The sequence below is a fragment of the Vombatus ursinus genome, unplaced genomic scaffold, assembly GCF_900497805.2.
Source record: "Vombatus ursinus unplaced genomic scaffold, bare-nosed wombat genome assembly UNPS02009205.1, whole genome shotgun sequence".
Taxonomy (NCBI): Eukaryota; Metazoa; Chordata; class Mammalia; order Diprotodontia; family Vombatidae; genus Vombatus; species Vombatus ursinus.
The window spans coordinates 16,607,278-16,614,052 of NW_020948983.1; the positions used below are offsets into that span (position 1 = coordinate 16,607,278).

Genomic DNA, 6,775 nt, shown 5'->3' on the forward strand with positions numbered 1-6,775 from the left:
GGGAAATCACACTTTCAGTCCTTTTTGTTGTTTGGCAGCTCTTCAGTTGTGTCCTACTCTCCGTGACCCCATTCGGGGTTTCCGTGGCAGAGATACTGGAGTAGTTTGCCATTTCCTTCTCCAGCTCATTTTACAGATGAGGAAACTGAGGCAAACAGGGTTAAGCAACTTGCCCAGGGTCACACAGCTAGCGAGTGTCTGGGGCCAGACTGGAACCCAGGAAGAGGAGTCAGCCTGACTCCAAGCCCCGCCTAATCACTACAGCGGCCCTGTTCATTACAAACTACAACACATTCTCTGCACCCTGCGGACAGGGCCCAAGGCCGGACGATTTCCCCCGCTCCTACATCCCGAGGCTTCGGGAAGGCGGTTACTATGGGCAGCTTGGTCAGGCTGGGCGCTGGCCCGGCTGCAGTCTCTCTCTGAGGACCGATCTGGGTCCGCACCTGAGCGAGAGGCGTGGCTTCCAAAGAGCGCGAGTCCGGGAGGACGAGAACCCGCCCCGCCCCGCCCCGCCCCCCTCCTCTTTCCTCCAGGGCGCGAGGCTGATGAGGCGGTGGGCACGCGCAGGGCTGGCAGTTAAGGACCCACCTCTTAGAGGCGCGAGGAGGTGATGAGGTGAGCGCAGGCGCGCTTCAATATTCATTTCAAATCGCCGTTAACCTTCCCACAGTGCGCACGCGCGAACGTATGCGCGCGCGCTCACGCAGATTCCCTGCCTTTTATGGGGTGAAAATTATTTTCAGAGCTACTAACCATCCTTAAAGCTCCAACTCTTTTTGAAAATAAACACCTAATTGGTTTCTGTGCGTCTAGTCTGTCTCCACTCCAATCCATCAACCAAAGTGATTTTCCTTCTTTTAAAAATGTTTTTCAATTAGCAAAAGTCAGTACTCTTTCCTTCCCCAAATGAGAATGAACGAAAAAACAGTAATCAGGTTACAAACATTTATAGTCTGGCAAAACAAATGTCTATTTTGGCCATGACAGATATACAGATAGATGCGTGTATGTATGTATACATGTGTGTACATAGTATATTCATATGTACAGTGCATGTATATACATATATACACATAAGAATTCTCTATATATGTGTGTGTATGGAGGGAGAGAAAAAGAGGAGAAAGAGCGTGTATACAGAGGTCTGTACACGACTTTTATCCATCTGACCAAGTCTTTTGATAATGTCAGTCGTGAGGGCTTGTGGAAGATCATGGCAAAATTTGGTTGCAGGAGAAGTTATCAGTATTGTATGCCAGTACCAGGACAGCAGGCTTGCACAGGTTCTAGATATTAGAGGATGCTGTCACACTTTCCCAGTCACCAATGGAGTGAAGCAGGGCTGTGTACTTGCTCCCAGGATTTTTAGCATGATGTTTTCAGCAATGTTGTCAGATACCTTCAACAAAGATGAAAATGGCATCAAGGTGAGCAACCACAGTGATGGTAAAATTGTGCACTCAGTGCAGCCTCTGAGGCCGAGATACAATGTAGCTCGTTTCTTTGCTGCTTGTACTAATTTGACAACACCAAGAAAAAAGGTTCTCCACTAGCAAGCATCACACCATCCATATGTGGAACCACTGGTTACAGCAAATGGGGAAATATTGAATGCTGTGGATAAGTTCGCTTACCTTGGCAGTATACTTTGCAGGGATGTACACACAGATGATGAGGTGAATGCAGGCTTTGTAGGAGCTAGCTCAGTGTTTGAGGAGGGTCCTAAGGAAAATTTGAGAGAGAAGAGATACTAGACTGATTACCAAACTGAAGGTCTACAGAGCTGTTGTGCTGACCTCATTGTTGTATGCCTGTGAAACCTAGACAATGTACCAGCAACATGCCAGGAAATTGAATCACTTCCCTCTGAATTGTCTTAGAAAGATTCTAAACATCACCTGGCAAGATAAAGCACCAGACACTGAGGTCCTTTCTTGAGCTGAACTGCCAAGCATTCACATTCAACTGCAGATAGCATAATGGGCTGACCACGTTGTTCAAATATCAAACATATGTTTGCCTATAAGACTATTTTACTAAGAACTCACACCACGCAAACGCTCACAAGGAGGTCAGAAGAAGCCATACAAGGACACTCTCAAGGTCTCTGAAGAACTTTGGAATTAATTGTGAGACATGAGAGACACTAGCACAGGACTGCCCAATGTACAGTCCCCAATTCAAAGAAGGTGCTGTGCTCTGTGAATGAAGCAGAATTGCAGTAGCTCAAAAGAAACTTAAGATGCACAAATTTAGACATCTCTTTTGTTCATGCAGTCTGTTTGTGCCCAACCTGTGGTAGAACCTTCCAAGTTCATATTGGTCTGATCAGCCACAGTCAGACACCCTGTACAGTGATTCCAATGTAATGGTATCATTTTGGTCCTCTTTGATTATGAAGGACAACAACCAATATGTGTATAGTATATATTGTGCACATGTATGGATGCATGTGTATACACTCATATGTATACACATATATACTTTATATACATGTATAATATTGTACATGTGTATATATATACAAATATGTGTATACATACTGATTTATATATACCTATTGCTGCATACAATGTACATGTATACTATAGGTGTATAAATACATATGTCTCATTCTCATATTTGTGTACATCTATAGTATATATGTATACAAACACACATGTACTGTATGTGTATGTACATATATATGTCTCATTCTTTCACTTCTCTATCAAGGAGTGGGCAGCATGTTTAATCATGCTCTGAAATCATGATCTCCCCAGGTTCCTCTGAAACTCTCCCCTTCATCATTTCCAACAGCATTGTAGTATTCCATTACATTTATATACCATAACTTGTTCAAACATTCCTCAATTCAGCTCTGAAACTGTGACCTTTTCAGTACTCCCTGCTCCTAAGGCCCCTCCTTCTTTCTGGTTGGAGAGAGTAGAGGGGTTGACATCAGAGAGCTTCTCCCATATCCTCCATTTTAGAAAGGTACTCGGGGCAATCACCTCATCATTTCCCATCTTGGCTGCAGGACTTCATGCCCCTGAACTCCCTTTCTCCATCGTTCCCACCTCTATTTTTCAGCTTCTTTTTGTATATTGTCTTCCCTCATTGGATTGTAAACTCCTTGAGGGCAGTGACTACCTTTTGCCTTTCTTTGTATCTTCAACATTTAGAACATTACAGTAGAGTCTTTGTAAATATTTATTTACTATTGGTTATTACCAATTGGTGAGAAGCCCCTTGCATTCCAATTCTTTGCCATCTCAAAAAGAGCTATAAATATTTTTGTATATTTAATTAGGATTGATTTTGCTTAGGAACTCTCCCTTCATCTACCACCCTTCTAATTCCCCTTTCTCCCATGTTCTCTTTCCTTTCTATTTCCTTGTTGAGTGAAATGTATTTGTGGGTATGTGTGTTTTCTTCCCTCCTTTGACCAGTTCAGATGAGAGTGAAGTCCAAGAGTCAGCTGCTCTCTCCACCCCTTTCTCCTTATCTACCTGAACATTCTGATTATATGAAATAATTTCTCTGACCTTCCTTTTCCTTCCCTCCTCCCCCATTCCCCAGCACCACAGGGCATTCCTCTTCCTCTTCCTTTCCACTCTTCTTTTAAGGTCATCAAAATACAACATAATACAACAAATAAGACTTTTCTCCTTGCATGAAACATAGGCTAGGACCTCTAACAGCTTCTCACCTCCGAGCACTGACCCCCCTCTTCAGTCTGCCCTAGATCTGTCACCTGGAACTGCCCAGTAGATAGTAAAACTGGAATGCCCCCCACCAGTGCTCTTGGCAGACCCCATAGAGTCTATAACTCTCCCTGAACCCCTATGCTGTCCTAGTCTGTAGAAATTACTTACTGTGACTTTTTCTTGAATTTCTTCCTCAGGCAAATTTTCTGGGTCTCTTTGGGGGAGAGTTCACTGTGCTTCTCCATCATCTTGGTGTCAACTCACCAGAATCATTTTCCTGAAGCACAGGTCTGACTATGTCACTCTCCTACTCAGGAAGGCCTATGGCTTTTTATTGCCTTAAATGCAACATACAAATTCCTCTGCCTGGCATTTAAAATGTTTCACAACCTGGGAGGGAAGAAACATTTATATTGTGTCTACTGTGCCCCAGACATATGTTAAGCACTTTGCAAATCTCATTCAATCCTCACAACAATCTTGAGAAGTAAGGAATATTATTGTTCCCATTTTATAATTGAGGAAACTGAAGAAAATAGAACTTAAATGACTTGCCCAGGGTCATACAGTTAGGAAGTGTCCAAGGCTGAATTTGGACTCAGGTCTTCCTAGCTTCAGACCCAGTGCTCTAAACTCTATGCCACCTTTCCAGAGTGATTTCAGATTATTTACACACACACACACACACACACACACACACCCTTACCATTTTTTAGGAAAAATTATATTTTGAGAGTAAGAGAGAGCCATTTATTGTTCTAAAGACTCTGAGTCTTATTTAATGTGGTGAAAAGCTATGTGAACTCAACATTAAACTTCAAAATTATAACCATCCTAGAATCAGGAAAGTCGCTTCAGTTTAAAGTCTGGCTTCCAGAACAGAATGGATCATATAGGTAGAACCAAAAGGATTCTTGGAGGTTTAGAGATTAGCTAGCCCAACCCCCATGCCCTAGTGACACCCTAAAATTACAGGTGAAGAAAGTAAAACCTTGAAAATTTAAGTGATTTATTGAAGGTCATATAAGAAATAAATTATAGAATTAGGATTTAAACTCAAGTCTCTTTTACTTCACATCCTAGAATGATAACCTATTAGCACAGGCAAGATTCTGAATGGTAGAATTGAAGTCAGAGAAGCATGGGTTCAAATCTAGCTCTGTCTTTTACTGCTCATGTTACCTTAAGTAAGTCAATCACTCTGGACCTCAGTTTCCCCCTCAGTAAAGTAAGAAATTTAGACTAGATAACCTCTAAGATCCTTTCCAGTTCTAAATCGAGAGTGCGAAGTGTCTTTTCATTTTCTAGAGGTGAGCACTTATGACTAAAAGAGATGAAATAGAATATTAGTGGTGAGCTGGAAGGGACCATAGAGATGATAGAATCAGAAAATTTGAGGATTGGAATGGACCTCACTGACCAGTCCAGCCCACAAAGAAAAGGAATCTCCACTGTAACATACCCAATAATGACTATCTATGTGTGCATATACATATATACACATATACATAATATGTATATATTGCATATATGTATATATATACATATATGCGTGTATATGTAGTCCATTTCACAGAAGAATAAAAAGGGAAATGACTTCAAGTGAGAGGCAACTTGGCATAATGAATCTAGGCTTAGGGAAACATTATTTAGAACCCAAATTTGAAATTTACTTGCTATGTGATCATGGACAAGTCACTTCAGTTCTCCGAGACTCAGTTTCATAGGATAATAGCCCTTGAACTAGAAGGTTACAGAAGTCATCTAACCCAATCCTTTAATTTTACAAAAAAGGAAATACTTCAAAGTATCATTTTCAGATCTAGACAGATCTAACCAAAAGATAAATGAGAAAGAAGTTAAGCACATGAATAGAATTTTAGAAAAAGTTAGATCTCTGTTGATTACTGAATGGGACCATAAAGGAATATAAATATTTCTCAGTTAGATAAAGCATCTTTATTAAAAAATGTGTTAAAGCATAAAAATGTATTAAGGCATAAAAACCTAACAAACAAATGCATAAAAGCATAAATTTGAAACACATCCTTTATTGACCATACTGCAATAAAACCTATACTCAAAAAGAGTTCTTTGAAGAAAGGATTGAAAATTAATTGGAAACTTAGTAAGATAATCCTAAAGAATTGGTGAATCAAAGAAGACATTATAGAAACAATTATAGAATTAAAGAAGACATTATAAAAACATTATAGAGACAATAGAAAACTTCATCAAAGAAAATGACAACAATGACACCACATACTTAAACTTTGAGAATGCTGCTAAGGCAGTCCTGAGAGGATATCTATTTTATCAACAAGAAAGGGAAAGAATATATCAATGAATTGGGTTTGTAACTTTAAAAAAAAAATGGAAAAACAACTAAGCAAAGAAATCCCAACTACACATCAAATGAGAAATTCTGAAAATCAAGGAAGAGATTAACAAAAGTGAAAGCAAAAAAGCCTCATTGAATTGACAAACAAAAGTAGGAGTTGTTTTTTTTCCAATAATAATGTATATAAACAACTCCTTCGATTTTTTTTAAAAGAAGGGAAAACCAAAGGTATAGTATCAAACTTGAAAAAGCAAAAATAACTAAAATTTAAGACAATCAGTAACTATTTTGTCTGATTATATGACAACAAAACTGATACCTTAGATGAAATGAATACTTAAAAAAAAACCAATGTATTCCTATGCTTTAGGTGATTTTTAAAATAGGAATAGTTGTAAATCTTTTTCTATATCTATTGATATAACTACATGACTTTTATTACTTTTGTTATTAATGTTTGTTATGTTTACACCTTTCCTTATATTATATTTTTACATATGGCCAATATGGTAATTTGTTTGCTTGACTATGCCTATTTGTTATGAGAGTTTTGGCTTTCTTTTTTTGGTGGAGGGAATGGGGAGGAAAAGGGATACTAAAAAGGTATCAAAAAAAGAAAGGAAGGAAGGAAGGAAGGAAGAAAAAGAAAGAAAGAAAGAAAGAAAGAAAGAAAGAAAGAAAGAAAGAAAGAAAGAAAGAAAGAAAGAAAGAAAGAAAGAAAGAAAGAAAGAAAGAAAGAAAG

At 39.0% G+C, this 6,775-nt stretch overlaps 1 pseudogene; it reads right to left on the bottom strand.

The window, feature by feature from the left end:
• Positions 1-251: 251 nt before the first annotated feature.
• The window catches only part of LOC114035486, a 16,505-nt pseudogene continuing 9,981 nt past the window's right edge, over positions 252-6,775 (bottom strand).